Genomic DNA, 24,231 nt, shown 5'->3' with positions numbered 1-24,231 from the left:
CGAACCAGCTCTCAGGTCCAGGTAAAAATCCCTGAGCTGGCCGAGAATCGACCCCGGGGCCTCCGGGTAAGAGGCACGCCCGCTACCCCTACACCACGGGGCTGGCTTTCCATAAGTTAGGCAAATCAAAATAATAGGTCATAAGTACAATTTGTGAACCCTTAAGATAGCTCTCTAGAGTTAAGTTCATAAGAATAGTGTATAGCAGCCATCTTACCCAGTAGGCATTGCCTCAGTTCCAGAAATTTAGACTAATAGGTCATAAGATACAAATTATGAGCCCCTGAGGTAATTCTCCAAAGTGAGGCCTCTAGAAACAATATATTAGCATTTGCTCCTGGCGCAGCTCCTTGAATTTAGGCTCATACAACCAATGTATAGCGGCCATCTTGCCTTGGGTGCCCCCCTAGCGCAGCTCTCCCTGAATTAGTCCCGTAAGAATACATGTATTACTGCGCCAGAAAATACAAGTATTCATTACCACTAAATCTCCACAGTTTCATCCAATTTTCCTACGATCACCCACGACACAGAGCCACTCCATTCCGTTCACGTCTATGAAACAAACCGGCCTTCCCCACTGAAGCCTCCGGATTTCACTTTCTTCACTAACAAGGGACGTACATAAAGTTCCCGTTTAGGATCATTATAAAATTTTCACATAAAAATGAAATAGGTTTGGACAAATCTCAGGCACCTGGTCGTCATGGCGACAGGAAAAGATGAAATGTTGGCACCTAAATTTTATGAAAATGAATGAATGACTTAGTTTTCCCAGGAAGCTCATCAGTATTGTTACCGTTCTGAAAACGTCAACTGCTTCATATGAGAAGGGATTTGTTGTTATTTGAGTCATCTGTCCATAGACTGGTTTGATGCAACTGTCCATGCCACCCTATCCTGTACTAATCTTTTCATTTCTGCATAATTACTACATGCTAGGTCTGCTCTAATCGGCTTGTCACATTCATACTTAGTCTACCTCTACCGCTCTTACCGCCTAAACTTCCCTCAAAACCAACTGATCAAGTCCTAGCTGTCTTAAGATGTGTCCTATCATTCCCTCTTCTTCTCGTCAAAATTATCCAAATCGATCTCCTCTCACCAATTCGGCATCTCTTCATTCATGATTCAATCTACCCATATTGCGTTGAGCATTTTTTGTAACACCACTTATCAGAAGCTTCTAAATTCTTTCTTTTTGAGCTAGTTATCGTCCACCATTCATTTCCATAGAATGCCACGCTATATACAAAAAGCCAAACTAACCCAAACCCCATTGCGCAACAGCCTCGCAGGGCCATGGCCGACCAAGCAACCGCTGCTCAGCCGAAAGGCCTGCAGATTATGTGGTATCGTGAGGTCAGAAGGATGAATCCTCTCGGCCGTTATTTTTGGCTTCCTATAACGGGGCCGCCATCTCGCCGTCAGGTAGCTCCTCAGTTGTGATCACGTAGGCTTAGTGGACCTCGAACCAGCCCTCAGATCCAGGTAAAAGTCCCTGACCTCGCCGGGAATAGAACCCGAAGCCTCCGGGTAAGAGGGACGCTCAAAAAGAACAATATCATCTTTCTAATTCTTATATCAAGGATCAAAGTGAGCAAGGGAGAAGGGATTTAGTACCGTGAATCTATTAGAAACGTTTTTCTCTTCTTACCTTCATTAATCATTCAAGTATAAGTACCCACGCAGTTGTATTACAACACGAAAGACATGGCGCTCAATAAGCTCAGAAACAAATCTCAAGGAACTATCGTGATATCCACTAAGGTCATCCTATTATCTACAGTTACACTTTAGGAACACGCCCAAAATATTTACCATAGATACACTCCTATCAGCACCACCCAATTACAGCTCTCAATGTAGAAAGGTTCAAGCAACTCTATATCCCCTGAAACGTCACAAGAATGCTTTTCCTCAAATACTTCAATTAATCCAAGCACACCTATTCCCAATTTTAGATTATTGTGATAGCTATTAGTCAATTGAATAATGCTGAGCAAGCTTCGCAGCTTCAACGAACACAAAACTCATGCATACGATATGCCTTCCAACTGCGACATGACACTCATGTTACACCATATTTCAAAATATTGGAATAGCTAAGCATAAATAAACGAAGGAATTTTTATCTAATGAAACTTGTTTACCAACTGCTTTTGACGAACCCTCCTACTTGCATATCGTCGTTGCCGGGACAAAACCTCCTATGTGATAATATTTTTGGAGATATACTGACCCGCAGCACATATATGATGAAGAGCGAGAATGCCTTGACAATATTCACACAATATCGCACCCTAGATGACAGAACCTTACCGGCCAAATTTCTAAGCGAAAATATTTCACATAGGAGGTTTTGTCCCGGCAGCGAAGATATGTAACCGTAACTGGCTTGATTACACAAATAAAAAAATAATTAAATGTTGAACACAGTAAAATAAAACTTAAAGTCCAATAAAACATCGCAGTACAAAATGTAAACAAGCAGGTTAGGGAACATGACAACTACAGAATGTTCTGACCCCAACTTGGCAGGTTCGATCCTGGCTCAGTCCGGTGATATTTGAAGGTGCTCAAATATGTCAGCCTCGTGTCGGTAGATTTACTGGCACGTAAAAGAACTCCTGCGGGACAAAATTCTGGCACCTCGGCGTCTCCGAAAACCGTAAAAGTAGTTAGTGGGACGTAAAGCAATTAGCATCATTATTACAACTACAGAATGGATGTGGAAAGCGGCATGGAACCCTGAGATGTAATTTAACGTTGCCTTTTGCGAAGAAATAAAACGTAGAGGGCAATTGTCCTTGGATTAAAAGCATTTATTTTAAAAGGAAACAAATCAAAAATTCAAGATATAAATATCTTTACAAAGGTAAATTTAAGTGGTAACCGCGCCTGCAGACATGCGCAATGCAGTAAAATAATTTTAATCATGGATTTTGAACCCACAGAAAGACTACTCAACGATACCTGATTATTAAAATGAGGTCCAATCCCAATCTACACAAACGTAGAAATAAAACCAAACACAGAGATGCATATAACTTGCATCACTACCTAAAACACTTCAGGTAATGTGCATAGATTTTTCAGTACATACGTAGGCGACACAGAAATACGGAGAGGCAAACCCCAGGCAAGTTACAAAGTTAAGAAAAAGGTACTGCCTTCGAAACAAAGGTACAAGATCATAGCTGAAAAGCTAAGTCATTTTGACAAATTTAGCGGTGAACGCGAAACCCGAGGATAAACACCTGCGTAAGAAAAGAAATTATGAAGTTGAAAACCGAAATAAACGTAGAAACAGTGCTTACCCTGAGACCAGGTTTTCCCATGAGGGGGCCGAAGTAGGAGCATGACCGCTCGCTACGATGGTCACACAACCAAAAACTCAGATCCTATCTCGCTCCCACCGAAGGAGCGGGGTAAGATCCAGAAACAGGAAATGGTGCAACCAGCAAAGAGAACCAATGAGAATTTGGAATTTACCTTTGACTTTCACATTCACCAATTACATTAACTTTTATTTTCTCCAATCAAAAGTCTCTTCGTTCTTGCTGACAAAGTGATAAATGTTCGAGAAAAGTCTTCGTTCAGGCAACAGGAAACGCGCTTCCAGAACTGCACGTGTAGGTACACGCAATTTCACTAATTTTCACAACAAAAAAGTTAAAATTTACGGATAAATGTTAATTTTGATACAACACATAAAAAAGTAGTTTCAAAAACTTAATTTAAAATGATCTGCATATTTCCAGGTTTATGAAATCATAACAATTCTTCCAAGTCCAAAAGTCCAAACAAAATAAAATCTTATACAACAACAAATGATTGTGTTTAAAAATAATAATTTAAGAAATTTCAATCTATTCCCACTGCTATCTTTATACTGCCACAACCTACCTTCTAATCTTTCTTCCCTTTCCTTAGTACCCGTTCTAGTTACCTACCTGAAATTCCACTAAATCGAAAGATTTCCTACAATCATTATTTTCTAGTTACTGAATCGATACTCAGGAATACACTACCAATAGACATTTGGCACTTTACTCCTTCCCGTACATTCAAATCTACCTGCAGAATTTTTTCCTGAAGATATATACTGTATCTGAGTTTTGTGCGTCATTGTGTGTATATATGTTGTGTGAATCGGTTTCCTTTTATCTATTATCGAATTGCCTGGTAGATTTAAGAATATCCTCCCCGTAAAGGATTCCATACTATCATCATTATGTTCCAGATGTTTCAAGATATCCTCCCGGGGCTCTTACTAGCCTGGAGATCGGGGGGATATGCAATGCGAAGGAGAGTGATCATTGTGACTACCTCCGTACTTGATTTTAGATCTCAGGGAAAACTGATCTTGGATCGAGTAGGGATACGTAAGTCATCTTGATAAATAATAATGCAATTTATTTGAAACTTCGGCAACCTGTACTTCAGGTACAAAACAACTACATGGTTGAAAAGGACAGAAAACGAAGTGAATACTAATGATTTATTTGTAGTGAGTTCCATTAATTTCTACAATCAACAAATCTACTGCAATGTTTATATTATTTATATTCCTGTATTATTATTAATATTATTATTTATTCATTTTATTAGTATTATCAATCTTATTGCCTTACTTATTTGTAACGTGGTCTTAACGTATTTATCTCTAGTATTTAGTTTTTGTTGAATTACTATACCTTTCTTTTACTTTTGTTTACATTTTCAAATTTTAGTACTGAAAGTGATTAAATGTAAGAGAGGGCCGTGAGCACTAACTTCGCCACAAATTTAAGTCAGGAATAAATAAATAAATAAATAAATAAATAAATAAATAAATAAATAAATAAATAAATAAATAAATAAATAAATAAATAAATAAATTACTTCGTGGTTTTGAAACCATTAAATCCCCTTCATCAGTCCATTGTGCTGATAATAAACAACACACAGAATACTACATCCCTTACCGGTAAATGGCGTCGTAGTGGCAACCATCCCTCAGTTTACTGCTATATATTGGTATCCGGATACATTTGATCAGATGTATGAATATCTCATCCTTGCCGTCTAGGTGAATATGAGTTAAAACTGGAATAATACCTGAAAAAGACAGTGTCGAGTGCGTGCATAAGACATGTTAATTGAGGTGGAGGGGATGGGGAAATGGACAAATTAAGAGATATGGCCCCAACTTGGAAGATTCGATCCTGGCTCAGTCTGGTAGTATTTGAAGGTCCTCAAATACATCACCTTTGTGACGGTAGATTTACTGGTACGCAAAAGAACGCCTGCGGAACGAAATTCCGGCACTTCGGCGTGTCCGAAAACTGTCAAAAATTAGTTAGTAGGACTTAAAACCAATTAAAATTACTATTATTTAGAAATCAAGTTTATTTTATATGTGAGTCGGATCACAAAGCTATGAGCTTGCATTTGGGGGAACGAAGGTCCGAATCCCACCACGGGGAGACCTGAATTTTTCCGTGGTTCCCCATTAGCACACGAGGCAAATGCACTTGGTGTTTTCCTACCAGACGCCTGAGGTTTGGATCTTGGTCGAACCTAGAGTAAACTCTTACTAGAAAATTAAAATTCTGTCAAGAACATTCAGCATTAAATTCCTGGACAATACAAAACGCCACGGCCGGTACCATAAATCTTCGTTTTTTTTATTTACAATCTCCTTTAAGTCACACCGACACAGATACGTCTTCTAGCGACGATGGGATAGGAAAGGACTAGGAGTGGGGAAAGAAGTGTCCGTGGCCGTAATTAAGGAACAGCCCAAGCATTTACCTGTTGTTAACCATAAATATTCTGTGGGTTTGGATGACCTTAAATGTAGGGGCAATTAAACACCATGCCCATTCGCCTCCAACTTCGATAAACTGCAGTTAACTAACATCAGTAGTGTATTGGACCATACTTCTTGGCTTATTACTCTCCTTATTATCACCCAAGTCACTTTCCTGCATTGTATCATACTGGAGGGGCTCATTCTGCATACTTGACTTAACCAAGCAAGCTGACAATCCATCTAATGAGGTCATAAAAACTAAATATTGTATGTTGTAGTACGAATCAATCAGTCTAGATTACTTCCTTACCTGGTCTAGCTTAAAGTCTAAAAGTAGATTATAATATCTAATTTTGCAAGAAGTATTTCGTTTAGAGGTTTAATGACCTTCAGAATGAAGTTACCCCTTCCCTCCCCCGCTGGCTTCTCCCACGAGGTAATATCATAAGCTCCCACCTTAAAAGCAGCACTTCGCCTTTTGTAATGCTTTGAGCCACATCCCATATTACGCTAATTGCCATAGTGTCCATAAGTTAGAACAATGTAGCTCTCCGAAGACAAGTGGCGAAGGCGTCTTCCCCTGAGGACAGCCACAATTTAATAACAGCGTGTGTGTATGTGTGAAGGGTGGGGGGCAGGGGCGTACTTCATCACCCATCTTGACCCCCTACCCTTCAAGCTTTCAACTAAGAAATATATTACTCCAGACCTTAGCTGTTTAATTACTCCGGGAGTTTCTCGAGTCAGTGAGTTGGTCCCGAGAGAAGAAACAGAAACAGCGGCCAACCCCTTCTTCCTTGTGGAGCACGCGTGGGGTACAGTCTGTTTAACTCGTGGCCAACCAGGTGTTAGCTCAATGAAGTTTCTTGATCACTAGCTCCGTGTACTTAATTTCTAATACAATTTGACCTCGTAATTTTAAGCATGATACTATCAAACAAATAGGTTTGAAAATACAAAATTTGACACTAAAATTTAAAATAGGGATTAACACTTCACTATATAAATATGTTTACACCTTCATACATATTCATTATAGAATTTTATGCCTTTCAGCGTTCAGCCTGCAAGCCTCTGTGAATTTACTAATCGCCGCCACAATCCACTATTTGTAACTAGTTTTGTGGTTCCGTTTAGTTCATTATCTCTTATCTTTAAGTCGTTAGAAACTGAGTCTAACCATCGTCATCTTGGTCTCCCTCTACTTCTCTTACCCTCCATAACGGAGTTCATTATTCTCCTACGTAATCTACCCTCCTGCCATTGTTCCCACCTGTTTGTACCAGCAATCATTCTCGCTACTTTCATGTCTGTTACTTCTAACTTATGAATAAGATATCCTGAGTACATCCAGCTTTCACTTCCATAAAGTAAAGTTGGTCTGAAAACAGACCGATGTAAAGATAGTTTCGTCCTGGAGCATACTTCCTTCTTACAGAAAACTGTCGATCGCAACTGCGAGCTCACTGCATTAGCTTTGCTGCATCTTGAATCAGTCTCACTATATTTCTCTTGGATTTCTTACCCCCAGTCTTAGAAAGGCTAATTTTCATACCATACTCATTGCACCTATTTTCAAGTTCCAACATATTAGACTGCAGGTTTTCGGCACAATCTTCCATTAAGACCAGGTCGTCAAATATGTTTATACCACAAAAATCAGCACAGAAAATTATGATATGATAAAATTAGTATCGCAATAAAATTCACTTTTGTCGCATAAACCAATTAGCATCAGATGGAATATAATTTCTGTATCATGAACACTTTTAAAAATATGAGTTTCTCTACCGGGAATCGTGAAGAGTATTTAAATGAACAGTCACTTGGAACTCGCTCCATTATCTTTTTCTTTTTGCTAGTTGTTTTACGTCGCACCGACACAGATAGGTCTTATGGCGACGATGGGATAGGAAAGGGTAAGGAGTTAGAAGGAAGCGGCCGTGGCCTTAATTAAGGTACAGTCCCAGCATTTGCCTGCTGTGAAAATGGAAAACCACGGAAAACCATCTTCAGGGCTGCTGACAGTGGGATTCGAACCCACTATCTCCCGGATGCAAGCTCACAGCCCCTAACCGCACGGCCAACTCGCCCGGTCCATTCTCTTGGATTACAGTATACGGTTACTAAGAAATGTGTCGGTGTGACGTAAAGCAACTTGCAAAATTCCAAATAAATCCGACCTCTTGGCTGAATGGTCAGCGTTGAGGCCTTCGATTCAAAGAGTCCCGGGTTCCATTCCCGGTCGGTTTGGAAATTTTAATCGCGTCTGATTAATTCTTCTGTCAAAGGGACTAGGTGTTTGTGTCTATCCCAACACTTTCCACTTCACATTCAAACAACACACCACACTAGAAAACACCACAGAAACACGCAATACCGATTACATCCCTCCATATGGGGTTGGCGTCAAGAAGTGGATGTTACGTTAAAACAGGGTCTAATAAACATGTATTACGCAGTTCGTACCCGCCACCCCATAGGTGTGGTGAAAAATTGCTAGGATAAGGAGCAGGATTAAAAAATATCATTATTATTATTAATATTGTTATCATTATTCGGATAAGTAACCTAGGAGAAATAGAGGAAGACCAAGGCAACAGTGGTTGGACTCAGCTTTCAATTATAAGAAGGGTAGAACTAAAAGAGACCACAGAGCAAATTACGAACAGTGGATTATGGGGGCATTTAGGTATTCACAAAACTTGCACGCTAGATGGTAACTCTCTATTGTGAAGATGTGTGTATGTACAGCGGTAGCAGAAATGATAAGAAGGGAGTAATAATTTCTCGCACTTTCATGTTAATTGAAGTGATGAATTTTTGGTCAATTTCTTTGGATCCGACGGGTAAACGTACGTAAGCAAGCCTAATAATGCCCAGTATGATCCCAAACAATCACGAAAGGCAGTCACTTATGAAGAAGGAAACGTCGTTAGTTGGGGATGCTTTTCCCGTAAATGTGTAGGGTCAATATTTGAGATTAAGGACGTGATAAAAGAGATTTATAGAGACATTCTATATGATAACATGCTACTTTATGCAAAGGGAAAATATGCTGGATAATTGGGTTTTTCAGCACGATAACGATTCGAAACACTCCTCCAAATTGGTAAAGGAATGGTTTGAAGACAACCAGATGTCTGTTATGCTTATGATCTGATATAAACCCCATTACAAATCTACGGAGGACAGTAAAGAAAGTTATACCGATGGAGAAAGATAATATTCCAGAGGCTAATATGCGAGCGTTTTGTGGACTCCATGAATCGAAGGTGCAGGGAAGTGCTAAGAAACAAGGGAAGTGCTACCAAATAGTAACTTGAAAACAAATGAAACAGTTGTTGTCAAGTTTATTTTGTCTTTCATCATGTTTATGACAGTTTTATTATTTTTATTTCTTCTGTCCAGCAACTTATGAAAAAATAGAAAAGCAAAGCAATCTCCGTACAGGCCATAAAGCCCTCGCAGGGGTGAAAGTTAAAGGCTCCCACTGTTCGTAACTTCGGCGCTTGGTGGGGTTAGAGTGGTTAGCTCTACGCCCAGCCGACTTTGCGCCCAGGAATTAACCTGGTACTCATTTTGGTGTAGGCTGAGTGAACCTCAGCGTCAACTTCGGAAGAGGGAAATCTCGTTTCTAAAATTTTTCGACCTCCTAACGGGGAATAGAACCCACGTTCTTCCGGATGAACCAAGCACGCCTTCACCACCTCGGCCGGGCATGCCCTACCTTTTGTAAAACCCATGATTTTGTATTTCTGAAACATGAAGAAAAAAGTAGATTAATTTGTTACAGTTTGCTTTACATCATACCGACACAGATAGGTCTTATTGTGACGATAGGATAGGATATTTCAAGTAGTGGGGAGAAAGCGGTCGTAGTCTTAATTAAGGTATAGCCCCAGCATTCGCCTAGTCTGAAAACGGGAAACGACAGAAAAACCAACATCTGGGCTGCCGATAGTAGGTTTAGAACCTACTATGTCCCGAATTACAGCCGCGCACCCCTAACTAACCTCATGGCTATTTGAAATTTATATTCAGTAGTCGATATGAATAAAATTAAGAATGTCTTATATTTTTCGACATTACATAACTTTGACCCTAAAGGTCGAAAGTACCGAGCTCGATAGCTGCAGTCGCTTAAGTGCGGCCAGTATCCAGTATTCGGGAGATAGTAGGTTCGAGCCCCACTGTCGGCAGCCCTGAAAATGGTTTTCCGTGGTTTCCCATTTTCACACCAGGCAAATGCTGGGGCTGTACCTTAATTAAGACCACGGCCGCTTCCTTCACACTCCTAGCCCTTTCCTGTCCCATCGTCGCCGTAAGACCTATCTGTGTCGGTGCGACGTAAAACAACTAACAAAAAAACAAAGGCCGTAAGTAAACTGTTCTGGTACCATCATCTCGTGCTCAGATAGAAGTTCCTAATGACACCCCACAAGTGAAGTCGAGTTTGATATTTAGTCGTTCAATTCGCCGATTTTTCTAACATGTTTTGCAAAGTTTCGAGTTCCACAATAATTTATTTAGAAACTGTACTTACATTCGCTATAATGTCACTTATATAGAGTGTACCAAAACTCACCGGGGCAACTTCAGGAACGAATTATTCTTAAAGGGATGAGAAAACATGGGTATGAAAATGTGTGTCCAAATATGCATGATTAGAGCTATCTAACCTTTTCGTAACGTTAGTACAATTCGACACTCCCAACACTGTTACACTAAATAATACGTGCGTATTGCCAGATGGAACTCACACTGTCTACGTATCAGATGAAATGTTTAAAGTGATCTCCTCCTGCTTGAATACAGACCTCCGCTAGTCTTCACCTTGAGTGCTCAACATGATCAAAAATAACTGGTGTAGCGTTCCGTCTGACACTGCGTGCACGGAGACTTGTGTTGAATACACGGCAGACTTTACATGTCCCCTAAGTGAAAATTCCGGGGGTTAAAGTCAGGAAAGTCGGGTGGCCAAGAGGCTCGAAACCCTGGAATTATGCATTTACAAACCCATGTTATCAGTCTTTCTTCCTTCTTGGTATAAGGGATCCATTCTTTAAGTTTTGCCGTTGAGTTTTGACCTGTAATTGTTATCCTGTCTATTTGCAAACAAAACGAGACCAGAATCCTTCGCAGCCGCGTTTATTCGCTACTATGACACTTCGAAGCGTACTGAGTGTGGGCAATCGAGCGCTCAGAACACGAGGCCCCCGCAGGGAGAGGTTTTTAACATCACGCTAAATATATTATTGAAGCGTTTAGCTAAGGCTCACCTTGAGCTACCCAGTAATACACTCTTACCTGCCCATAAGGGAATTGCAAGGGGCCCGTAAAATTGTCCGTTGTGGACAGGTTTCCGTTTAGAACACGTTCTAAATAAAGGATTGAAGAAAACGCATAATTACATAGCCCGTAACGGTGTGATGCAGGATACATGTGATAACTTCTTTTAAATTAATTTTTTACAAGAACACGAACACTTTTACAGTACATTATTCATTTACGTACCGTACATCCATAATATTTAATTTCAATACTTCCGTAACAAAAGAATGAATCAACTAGTCTCATGCATACCACTCTATGCCTCAATACAATATTACGCTTTAGCTATTAACATTTAAACCCACTTCTCGCCTTTTTTATTTCGTATAAACTAGTGAATTTACAACTTTGAACGTTTCGCATTTTAGCCTTCATTTATAACAAATTTCTCTTCTTGAAGCCATAGTTGTAACTCAGATTCGAGGTAATTACTGTTCTGTATGAGCACAGAAACACAAAGCACTGTCTATACACAAGAAATGTCCTTGTTAATGGAGATGTTATCAGAACAGTGTATTTATTCATCCGGAAATTGGTTTCTTTACTTTAGGCCCACCTAGTATGTCAAGGGTGTTAGTTTGTCAACTCTAAAGGGTGTACTTGAAAAAAAAGTTTTCAATATTTACAGAGGGGGCAAAACGCAAAAAACGAAGGAAAAACGGTGGCATAAACATTGGTCGCAAACCCAATATCTTCGGAGTTATGGTCCGCCTATCACTACTTTCTATGAACACAATGTTCCAATAATTTACGGAGGGACGTACGCATTGGTTGTAAACCTACTAGCGTTTTGTGTTATGGTCTTTTGATGTTTATTAGGATTAGGCGACACCTAACAACATGGGTTTCTATGCACGATGGGTTGGTTGGGAAAGGACAATACCTTGACCTCCACGTTTGCCTGACCTTATCCCTTTAGATTTTTGCCTTTGGGGACCTGTAAAGGCCATGGTGTATGCGGTCCCCATAAATGATGTGGATACACGACGAGAACACGTGTCCATTGCCTGTATGCAATCCGGCAACAGTCAGGGGTGTTCCAGCGAATGCGTGATTCCATGCGAGATAGGGCGGAAGGCTGCATTTGAAATGGATAGCGGTCACATCGGCCACATGTTGTAAAGATCACATCAAAGATATGTTGATCATTGATGGTGGTGGTAGCGGATAATAACTCCGAAGATGTTGGTTTTGCGACCGATGTTTAGAGGACCTTTCTTTTTTTCCCTTCGTTTGTCATGTGCTGCCTCCATCGTAAATATTAGAAACCTTTTCAAGAACACCTGTATATGGAATTAACTTTTCAGGCACACAGTCCATATGGAACATTAAGCAATAATAAACTGTATATGAATTTATAATTTCCGGTATACATCCCATTATACTTTACGTTTCCGCGCTGGATAGGTACGGTTTAATCAATACTAGTTTATATTGACTTTATAAGATAATTTCTTGTGGACCGCAATAAATTCCTAAAACGGACATGCATCCGCTTAATCCAGGTTCCGTTATGGGCATGTTCGACAATATCGGTATAAGCCTATCGAATTTACCACTTACTGTATAGTTTGTAAGAAATGTGATGTGGAGGCTGATATTTTTAACGCCTACGTGTCAGGGAGGTAGGCCTATGGAATGAGACTATCACATCAGAATGGAGTGATACAATGTATCCCGTGTGAAGCGTCAGTTCTGAAGGCGTCGAACTCTGACTTTCTTATTCTCACTCGAAGTGGATCTTTCTGCTAAAGATGGAACTGCAGCGCTGAGAGTTGAGTAGTGCATCTTCTTAAGATCCCATCTAGCGTCTCATTTACCTTTGACCACCGGGTAGGGCCGGCTCGCTTTTTGCCGGCTTGGCCGTATTATAATCGCGCTGAGTGGTCCGTGCCGGATCAAAGCTGGGTTATTGTGTGCTTAAGCCAGGCCAAGGCGAGCTGGGGATTATATCAAAGGAGCCTTGGCTTAAGATTCTGATGCTACTGTAAGGTCCATTTAATGTATTCACTATGAAGTAACTCCGCTGCAGCTACCTTTAGCGGTCGCAACTGTACCTTATCTCATCAATCTTTAGAACCTAAATCATTGCTCGTGAAAACAGATTGATTACGAATTTAGATAACCTGGTATCCTTTGAAGATTCATTTCACAGAAGGATAGCAAATTATATTATGCCCATAGATGAGGGGATGACATTAAAACTGTGTTTCGTCACGAATAATATATTTTCGAAATGCTGCGGTCTTTGAACGAATGTCATCTAGAGCAGTGGTATTCAAACTTTTTGGTTGGCGTACCCCCAAAATCCAATCGTTTTACCTTCGTGCCCCCGAAGTGGTAGTATATTGCGAGTATACCAGATATAACAAATGATTGTTGCTGGATACCAAATAATATTAACCATCATCATCATCATCATCCGCGGTTTATCCCGCTTGTTCAGGGTCTCTGCACGCACTGACAGATTTGTGGCTCGGGATTTAAGGTCGCATGACCTTCCTGACACCACGAGATTTTTCATTGAAAACCCCATCCCAGCAACGCCAGGAATCAAACCACCGTCGCCGGGATGGCAGGCAAGCAGCTGAGCCGCTATACTACCCTGTTCCTCAATAATAGCAAACATGTTTTGTACATAGTTTAATCGTCTCTGGGCAAAGGAAACCTCGTAACTCCTTCGGAATAAAGTTTACAGAGAACTGTTCCTAGCATTTTTAATGCTTAATGATAGCCCAATTACGCGATCATTGGAGTCTTCTGTTCCTTTCTGAGGCAACGCGGTAAGTCTTCACAAGACAGATGGGGAAACGTGGTTTTTTCGTGCGTGGAATTACGAGGTGTTCATTACCTAACAACGATATACATATGGGTACTATTAATGCGACTGTTACTATTGTTCAATATATACTTGTGAATGAGTGGTTTGCGAAACAAAAAGAGCAACGCAGCATAAGAAATCATTTTTACATACCAAGTCAATGAGAAGTACATTATTATTATTATTATTATTATTATTATTATTATTATTATTATTATTATTATTATTATTATTATTGGCGTATGGCAACAAGTTAGATACATACATGTATGTATGTTCAGTCCGTCAGCGATTCCTCTGGTGGGATCCTCAACAGCTCTGCCATCAGCCGTCATATATGGCCTAGGCATCACTGAAGAGGCGTACTAGGGAAATGAGGAATGAGGTAGTTTCCCGTTGCTTACCTCACCGAGCCAGATTTGCTATTGCATATCAGTCTGCCAAGCCCTCTGAAATGCATACACAAACCGACCCTATGAGCAACATTTTCACACCATTCATAGCAGGGACTGGCTGCATAAGGATTGGCATTACTAGCAGCGCTCATACCTCAGTCACTTTCACATTGTCAAAGCCAAGGATAAGACAGAGACGGATCTATGAAAGTAACAAAATTGCTCTATCCCATACCAGATGACTTAGTGCACTGTACACACTACGTCCTGCCAGCAAAGGCATAGACAGGGCCTCTCAAACGCCCAAAATCTCACGCGTGCAGAGCGAGGCGCAAGAGCTCCGTGCACTGTGCATCGGTGTTGCTCGGTGCCGCTCGGTATGGCTCGGATCAACGCTTCGTCTCTGGGCTACTCGGCTATGCTCGGCTCTACTCGGCTATACTCGGCTCAACTCAGCCAGGATTTGGAGCGCTACGGCGCAAGTGGGGGAGAGGGAGACAGGCGGAGCGAGCGAGAGAGGCGTGAGGAAAGAGAGAGTTACCGCTATTGCTCCAAATCGAGGAGTGGGGGTCTGCACTCTGGTCAACCAAGCCAAGTCGTCTTTTGCACCGTGCACAGTGCATGCACCACGCGCATGCACCCTGAGAGGCCCTGGCATAGATACATATATACAAGTATATAATATTTACAAATAAACACATACAAGAAACATGTTTTATTGCAGAATGTCTAGGTGGGTGATCCACTGTATGGCTTCCTCTGTTGGTTCCAGAATGTCACTCGGGCTACCTGTGTAGGAACGTCGTGTACATTCATTAACAATATGGGGGATCGTCTGACGAGATGCACCACAATCGCTCTCTGGTGATGAAAAAAATTTCCACTTATCGTCCATGATTTGTTCTCGCCCGATTCAGAGCGGTCCAAATCTTACGCGGTAGATGATGGTCCACTAGGAAGATGTTCACCAGAAAAGGTGTTGTGCAAGGAACTGTCTGTGGCAGCTTTTCAGCGACTTCTCCATTCTTCTAAAGGGTGAAAATTTCCATCAGCCAATGTGACAGCATCACGCAAAGATGGATGACTTAAATTCAGGAAAATAGAAATGAACCCTAAACTGCCTGTTCTGGATGATATTCTTGTTCTCAAGATAATGAGAAGTACAAAAAGACACATATTTTAGAATGAATAATTCAGAAAGGGTGTAGTGGTAGATAAAAATACAACCAAACCAAGTTTTTATTTAAAACGACTATGCTCGGCTCTTTTCTGAACTTCTCACTGAAAACAGAAGCTACGCTAAATTTGCGTACCCCTTGAGACAATCTCGCGTACCCCTAATGGTACGCGTACCACACTTTGAACACCACTGATCTAGGGAAGGTACCGGGTGTCCACAATTAAACTGACGCTGTACAGCGCGGCTCTGCACGGGCTGTAATGATCGCAGGAGCCTGAAATTTAAAATGCTAATAAAGCAACGGGCTCGAGAATTATATCAAAAGAAAAAAAATATTAGTTCCAAGTCTTCCCACCAAGCGAAAATATGGCTCTGTAAGTAGTCAGAACGTGCATTATTCTGCATTAGCTCTGACATCAGTTCCTTGATGACGTATAATGATTCCTGTTTGATGCGAGAAACCTTCAGTAACAACCGCATCATCTCTAGGCATTTTCCAGATGCGTGGCATTTAAATCCTCAGACCTAAATCTATTTGACTTCTGGTTGTGGAGACATTTGAACGATCTTGTCTATCAGGAACATATCCGTTCTCTGCCTGATATATAAGCTAGCATACAACGATACGTCGCTCTGATTATTCTTGTTTTAATTTTTTTAGAATTTGCTTTACGTTGCACCGACACAGAGTGGTCTTATGGCGACGATGGGATAGGAAGAGACTAGGAGTGTGAAGGAAGTGGCCGCGGCCTTAATTAAAGTAAATTCCCAGTATTTTCCTGATGTGAAAATGGGAAACCACGGAAAACCATCTTCAGGGCTGCCAACAGTGGGGTTCGAACCCACTATCTCCCGGATGCAAGCTCACAGCTGCACGCGCCTAACCGCCCGGTGCTCTGATTTCACGCGATATGCTGTGGGCAACTGTGGACCATGCCGTGTTACGGGTGCAGCATGTTGCTGAATTGCGAGGACATATTGAACAACGTAACCATAAATCCTAAGAAAGTGCAAGGATCACGGTTATCATGCGTTTGATCTTTCCTGCCTTGCCTTCTGCGACCCTACCACTGCTTCGAGCGCTATATATTGCACCTGGTGGCAAGACTTGCAACTAACATTTTTGTGCCATATTTCGCGAGTGCATTGCTTAGTTGGCATATCTACGAAATTTCAAACTCCTACGAACATTACAGGCCGTGCTCTACTACCCTTGAAAACCGTCAGTTTAATTGTGAACACCCGGTATAACTTCCACTAAAAGTGGCTCAGATGGTCTTACATCGTCTAAAAAGAGTACAGTCTCTGTGCAAGACATGTTTTGACAACTCTTCAGAAGAATTGTTCTAACATTGTTTTTGTCATTAAACTGTTTTTCAATGTAAGACAAAGTGTCCGGTACTCAGCATTCATTGATTAGGCCCTATCGTTATTTTTCACCTCCGTAGCGTAACGGTTAGTGTTATTAGCTGCCTCCTCGGGGGGCCCGGGTTCGATTCCCGGTACTGCCAGAAATTTAAGAATGGCAGAAGGACTGGTATGTGGTCGAAATGGCACATGCAGTTCACCTCCAATGGGATGAGGACCTCGGGATGAAGACACGAGTTTACTTTTGCCAATGAAGATCTTCGTGACTACTTGGAAGGAAGATAAACTGGAAGTACATCTGTAAAACGAAATTGCAAAAATACATTTCTCGGTAACTTCTTCTTCCAGATGTTTTTCCCAAAGTAAGGTATTTTATTGTTTTAAAAAACGTTTATCTTCATTTGCTAATTCTTGTTAAGCAAAATGTTAAAGGAAACGAAAATGTTGGAACGGCGTTATTCCTGAGTGCCATGGTCACCGGGTTCTACCATAAAAAAATTAATTTATACCTGTTCGGGTTGGTCGTTATTTCTGGATTTCTAGACAAGGGCCGTTATCCTACCGTCAGATACCTCCTCAATTATTTCTACACAGCCTGAGTGGACTGCGAACCAGCCCTCAGAACAAGGTACAAATCCCAAACCTACCCCGAAATCACACCCGAAGCCACCCAGTAAGAGGCAGGTTCACTACTCCAAGACCGCGTGGCAAGCTATCCAATGGAAATTCCAAGTTCCCATGGAAGGAATTAGACACTTTTCCACCAATAGAACATATGTCAGGCACTCTAGAAACCTGAACTAATAAACTGAAGTTAAAGTTTCGAAATGTATAAAATTATATTTGAAAATAGAGTGAATTAATCGGGCATTTCCTGTAATAATAATAATAATAATAATAATAATAATAATAATAATAATAATAATAATATAGGCCTACTTCTTACTCCACTTTTCCCATTGGCTGGTGGGATTGTGGGGGAGAATTGTGTAGCGCCTTTCTTTACGGTCAGATGTCTTTCTTGACGCCAACCTTATGTGGAAGAATATATTCACTATTCTGCATTCCTATGATGTTAGTGTGTTGGTTGGATATGAAGAGAAGTGTCTTGAGATAAACTGAAACACAGTACCAAGGCTCTGCGTAAGAGCAGTCAACTAGTCGCGATTAAAATCTCTGACCCGGTCAGGAATCAAACTTACGACCCTCGCAATCATTCGTGCTTCTACTTGCTACAGATTTAACGTCGCACTGACACATTTGAAGGTTTTTAGTGACAATTCGGCAGCCAGCTCCCTCTGAAGCAAAGTCTGCTCGGTCTACCAATTATGATGATGATATTATTATTATTATTATTATTATTATTATTATTATTATTATTATTATTATTTCATTCCTGAAATAGTAGATTCGACAGCCCTGAGGATGTATTTCCATGGTTTCCCATTTTCACACCAGGCAAATGCTGGGGCTGCACCTTAATTCGTTACTGTTCAGGCAAAAGGTTATACCTCAGAATGCTCTTCCTATCCATTATTTTCCTTAAGACTGGACACGCCTCCCAGCCGCATATAGATATTTAGTCCGTCAGAACAATATTCGTAGTCTTCATTTTCGTTTGCTTACGAATAAAGGAAATTGAACCTTACCTTACTGCTCTGTAGGAACTATGTTTGCATCATTTATTTACGCACTCCTATAGTATAATGTACTTAAGGTTCATTTTCCTTTACACGTTAGCATACGAAAATTAACATAACGAAAATTGTTCTGATGGACTGCATATCCATGTGTGGTTGGGAGTCGTGCCAAGTCTTAAGGAAAATAATGGATAGGAGAAGCATTGTGACATAAATGGTCTTTCGCTCGAAGAGCGACTGAGGCCACGGTCAGTTCTCTCCCACTCCCAGCCCTTTCCTATTCCATCGTCGTCATTTGAACTATCTGTGTCGGTGCAACGTAAAGCGAATTATTTAAAAATGTATTATTATTATTATTATTGATAACGGAAGAAAAACTTAAATACTTCACAGGTACGTGAAACTGATGGTCATGATGACGTAAATTCCTCAAAAGGAAACTTTTTTTTTTTTCTCAGCAGTTTGTGTTCATCGGCTATAAACGGCTCAGTGAGGCTACTTTAGGGTGTTCCGTTTTGTTACTAATTCAGTCTTGCAGTTCGTTTCTCCTTAGATAAAGAATGCCCTGTGTTAAATTAAATATCCTGCTGAAGGTACAATAGGTGGTTTAAAACCCAACGTTAATATTAGGTCATTTATTACCACGACACTGCTTTACAAATGAGGTGGAAATTGAATTCTAGAGCGCAAGTAAGGGCTGGATGATAGCAGTAATGTGTTTGAATAACCGAACGAAACGGTGTTATCACCATCGGCTCGCTCCGTCTTGAATAACGAAGCGCGCGCGACACGCGGTTCCTAGTCCGTTTGTCATGGCACTAGAGGCTGCCGTCGCTACCCAGACAAGGGGACATGGAACTATCTCACACAGGAATAAACCAAGTCTGGAATAATGGAGTACAGGCCACCCTCCTCACTCATCTCGCCATAAATCGTCCACCTTTATACAAAACAAAACAAATAAACTCGGAGAAGGGCAAGCCGGAAAATGTCATTTTTGCGTGGCAATAAATAAGGAACATATCGGTTTTAAAAGTTGGGAGAAACACTGAACGTCAAAAGTCGATTATCCTCCCAGAAGTCGATTTTAAAATAGCTTGCAACATACATACCATTGTGTGTGTGTGTGTGACTGTATAGAAGTACTTTTTATTTTTTTTATGAAAGGCCGCAATATGTTTGTGAGACTACATTTCCTATCAGTTGAAAAGTGTGTGAGCGAGAGGGTAGTGTGGACAGATATGACGCTAGAGAGAGACGCAAGTATTGGTAGGGAAGGGCTTCTGCCAAAAGAATGAATGCTATTTCCTCCAGCTAGAGTCTTTGTCATCGTTAATAATTGAGCGAATGTCACTTGTTAAAAAAAGGGAGAATAGAAGGAGGAGATACCCTCCTACCTTCCAGATTTATAAAATAATGAAAAACTCTTTCCAGCCTCTACGTTCCCTTTTACGTTCTCGCCTGCCACCATAGGTCTTCGATGTCGCATACGTCATGAAGACAGGCCTTTTTATTTACTTTTTTATCACACAAAACGTACCCTCTTCTCTTCTCCTCTCGAAGCACCTTATTTCCGGTCTCTTCAACTCACACACACAAATACATGCAGGCGTTGGAATGTACAGTAGACTACTGTAGCAGTATTTTTCGACTGGTCCAATAAGTTTAACGCGGACGCTAGCACATTCCTCAGTGCACAAGGGGTTTTCACGCGAGGCAAGGCTACCTGAGAACCCGACCACCAGTTGACAGCCCAGTAATTAATTCCAAAAAGAGCTGAAAATTGAGAAAACTCATTAAAACTACTACCGCTTGTGCGTGTGGATAATAAAAAGGAAAACACGGAGAGGGTAAGTTAGGGACAACAGAGAAGGAAAATAAAAACTGTCGCGTAATTTAAAATCCTACTACGTCAAGTGTTTCTGCTCCCCACTAATGCTTGTTTACTGTGAAAGTATGGCCCTCTGTGCATCTAGCAATGTTTCACACTTGTGCCAGCTAGCTGGCTCGCTGCTGCTACAGTATGGCACCACTCCGACTTAAGCTAAGATTTCTCTCTATAGACTTTGATCGTTACCTACCGCAGGGCCCTTCCAATCCAGCGTTTGAGAGCTAGAGAACCCCGTGTGAGCCCAGGACTTACGTTCACTGTTGCGGCTATGATGATACAGAAACGACACACTGAGTTGCTGATTTTACCTTTCTAGCCAGTACTATAAACCATTAAAGTGATTTAAATGTTTCTTTGCCAAACATTTTTTTCTTTTTGACATAAATATGTCTTATGGCTATGGATCATCCGAAAATGTGTGTAAGGTAACGTGATAAAATGTGTCACTGAAGTGTAACCATAGCAACCGTGCAGACAGTGATATACTGTATGAATGGATGATCAGACTGTGTTACCTAGCAACCGTGCAGGCTATGTCTTATGGCTGGTTGCCATCCGAAATTACCAGCCTTTAATGGATGGCCATAACCGGGAGACATATTTATAATTATTTTCGCAAAGGGAAAAGTGGCTTTTTTTCGTTCATAACTCACTAACGAACGCGAAAATGAAAAATTCTGGTTTGGTGATGCATTCGGACCTCTTTTTATCCACCTACGTTAAATTTTTCAGACAGATAAATATTTGCTTTGATTATTAGGTCTATTATTATTATATTGCGAGCACGCAGGATAACCGCTTGTCTCCTGCGCCTGTACTATTACGAGGATGATATACGTCGGACTATAACTGCGGAATTCTGGGAATATTGACGTCACCAAGCATTCAGTCTCCTTGGAGTTATACAACTGCTTTTTCTTGCAAGTTGCTTTACAGTACGTCGTACTGACACAGTTAGGTCTTATGGCGACGATGGGACAGGAAAGGGCTAGGAGTGGGAAGGAAGCGTCCGTGGCCTTAATGAAGGTACAGCCCAGCTTTTGCCTGGTGTGAAGATGGGAAACCACGGAAAACCATTTTCAGGGCTGCTGACAGTGGGGTTCGAACCCACTATCTCCCGAATACTGGATACTGGCCGCACTTAGTCGACTGCAGATATCAATCTCGGTATATACAACTGTCTGTCTTCAATATGTCGTAGGTTATGTCTATCTATTTTTTATTTTTTTGTACAATTTGCTTTTACGTCGCACCGACACAGATAGGTCTTACGGTGACGATGGGATACGAAAGCGCTTAGAGTGGGAAGGAAGCAGCCGGGGTCTTAATCAAGGTACAGCCCCAGAATATGTCTGGTGTGAAAATGGGAAACCATGGAAAACCAGCTGCAGGGCTGCCGACACTGTGGTTCGAACCCGTAAAAATAAATGTGTTGATAGGTGCTACAGGGGGAAAGAATTCGTGATTTTAAGATGGAACTTTTATTGGCCCTATTCAGCAGCATGGGACTTGGTCTTAAACCATGCGTGGACAGTGAGAGAGCCCCGCTTCTTGAGTTAACGGCATGAGCGCGTGAAGAGCCGAGAGCAGGTTACTTCTACTAGTTTGTGTTGTAAAGACTAGGTGGCGATATGCGGAGTCAAGGCGCAAGCACAGCCACAGCAATTTACCTGGCTGTTTACGTAGTGCAATCGTACAGTTCGTTCGTCGTTCATTGTTTATGTTGTACTCTTAAACAAGTCTTTATGTTGATATACAGTATTTCCATGTTTACAGGTAGTATTCAAAACATATTTACTTATAATGTGTCAAAATAATTACTTGTGTTTTCTACGCTTAACCTAATGAAATGAATATAATTAAACGTATTTACTTAGCACACAGCGTTTGTACACACAAAATAACTTATTTAGTTTTCTCGTCGGTGGATTCAGAGTGGTTCTCGGCCCACAAGTGGCCACGGCTGGTCCGTGTTCCTACAGCTCTGCACTCCGACCGACCAACCGAGCAGAGGAGGGGTGGCCACCACGGTTCTAGCGTTGTTGCTCTACGCCTCTCTATTCGAGGGACGGAGAGGGATTGGTCCCCACCGTCGGCTGTCCTGAGAATGGTTTTCCATTCTCCTGCACTAAGCCGAATACCGGGACAATACCTTATATAGGCCACGGCCGCCATCCCTCCCACCTCCTCCGTACATCTCCTTCTCCGATACAAATCTCCTAGCCTGAGAGACGGCGTCACTATCTAGGAGGCCCGCCTCTCCCCCTTGATAAGAGAAATGTAAATAATTAGTATTTGTTGTTGTTGTTGTTGTTGTATCCTCGTCATACTCTAAAGCACTGAATCGAACGCGACATTAGGCAAAATAAAACTTTTAAAAATTAAATGTTTTTATACGCGCCCTTCGTTTGTTTTAACTGAAAGCCGTGCAAGCAGCTGCTAGGCTGTACCTTCCTCAGGGTTCCTTTACCTGCTGAGCTGGAGTGCAGATTATAGGGCCCAATTTTACCTGTCTTTGTCTTAAACGATTCAAAGGTGCTTTGCAAATATCAAAGACATGTCGCCTGAATTTTTAAAAATGTTGACACTTTTTTTATACGACTCGACAATGGTTTGCAAACATCGAAGAAATGTCGCATAAACTGTTAAAAAATTGACCCCCATTTTATACATTTTGAACAGGCTCCAATCAAATTTAAAAAATTGATAACGCTTTAATGTAATACAATAAAAGATATTAGGCAAATGTATGGTTACCGGTTTGACAGCCGCAACAATAGATAAGGCTTCAATGTAACACAATTTTTAAAGATAGGTATTGGGCAAATCCATGATTACGGGTTTGACACCCGCAACAATAAAAATTTTGATAATTGTTAAGAAATGATAAATTTTCTCTAAGATGGTGGTTGGGGTGATTATCGTTTTAAGAGGAAGTACAACTGGGCAACCATCCTCTATTAACACTATTCTGAGAGGAAAGAAATGGAAGGGAGCCGACTCCTCCAAAAACGGCATCGACCAAAGCAAAACAAGGTCCACGAAAGGCGTGAAAATGAAAAACTGCCTAGGATTGGCAAACCTAATAACGTCGGGGTCGGAAAAGAACAAGAGTTGACCAAGGGATGTCGGATAGGATAGATGAAAGTGAAGAGCCTGGCATAAGTTAGCGGAAGCTATGCCAGGACTCAGATAAAGTGCCTCATGGACACCAACCCAGACTTTCAATATGAGAGCCCCATGGGACCCCTTTTAGTCATCTCTTACGATAGACAGGGGATACCGTGGGTATTATTCTACCGCCTCCACCCGCAGGGGTTCACGCACTCATGGCCTTACTAGTTTTTACGTGATATATTGATTTTGCAATCAGTGGTTACGTGTGCGACAGGAAGTTACGGGTGTGTGCCTCATTTATATGTTATTTTCTATTTATTTTTTAATTTAAATAAATTCTCAAAAATATTTGAATGTCATGTGTTGCCTCCTGTTCGCAACTCATGTTTGAGGTAATTGGTAATTGTAGCTCCCAAGCTGCCTGGCCGAGGAGGTAAAGGTGTGCTCCTTTCGCCCGGAAGGACGTGGGTTCGAATTCCCGTCAGGAAGACGTAAAATTTACGAAACGAGATTTCCACTCCCGGAGGTGCATATAGCCCTGAGGTTCGCTCAGCCTACACCAAAAATGAGTACCAGGTAAATTCCTGGGGGCAAAGGCGGCCGGGCGTAGAGCTAACCACTCTACCCCATCACGTGCCGAGGTTAACAATGGTGGAAGCCTGTACCTTCCACTCCTCCAAGGGAC

Source organism: Anabrus simplex, chromosome 1 (assembly GCF_040414725.1).
Source record: "Anabrus simplex isolate iqAnaSimp1 chromosome 1, ASM4041472v1, whole genome shotgun sequence".
Lineage (NCBI taxonomy): Eukaryota > Metazoa > Arthropoda > Insecta > Orthoptera > Tettigoniidae > Anabrus > Anabrus simplex.
This window is presented reverse-complemented; position numbering follows the sequence as displayed.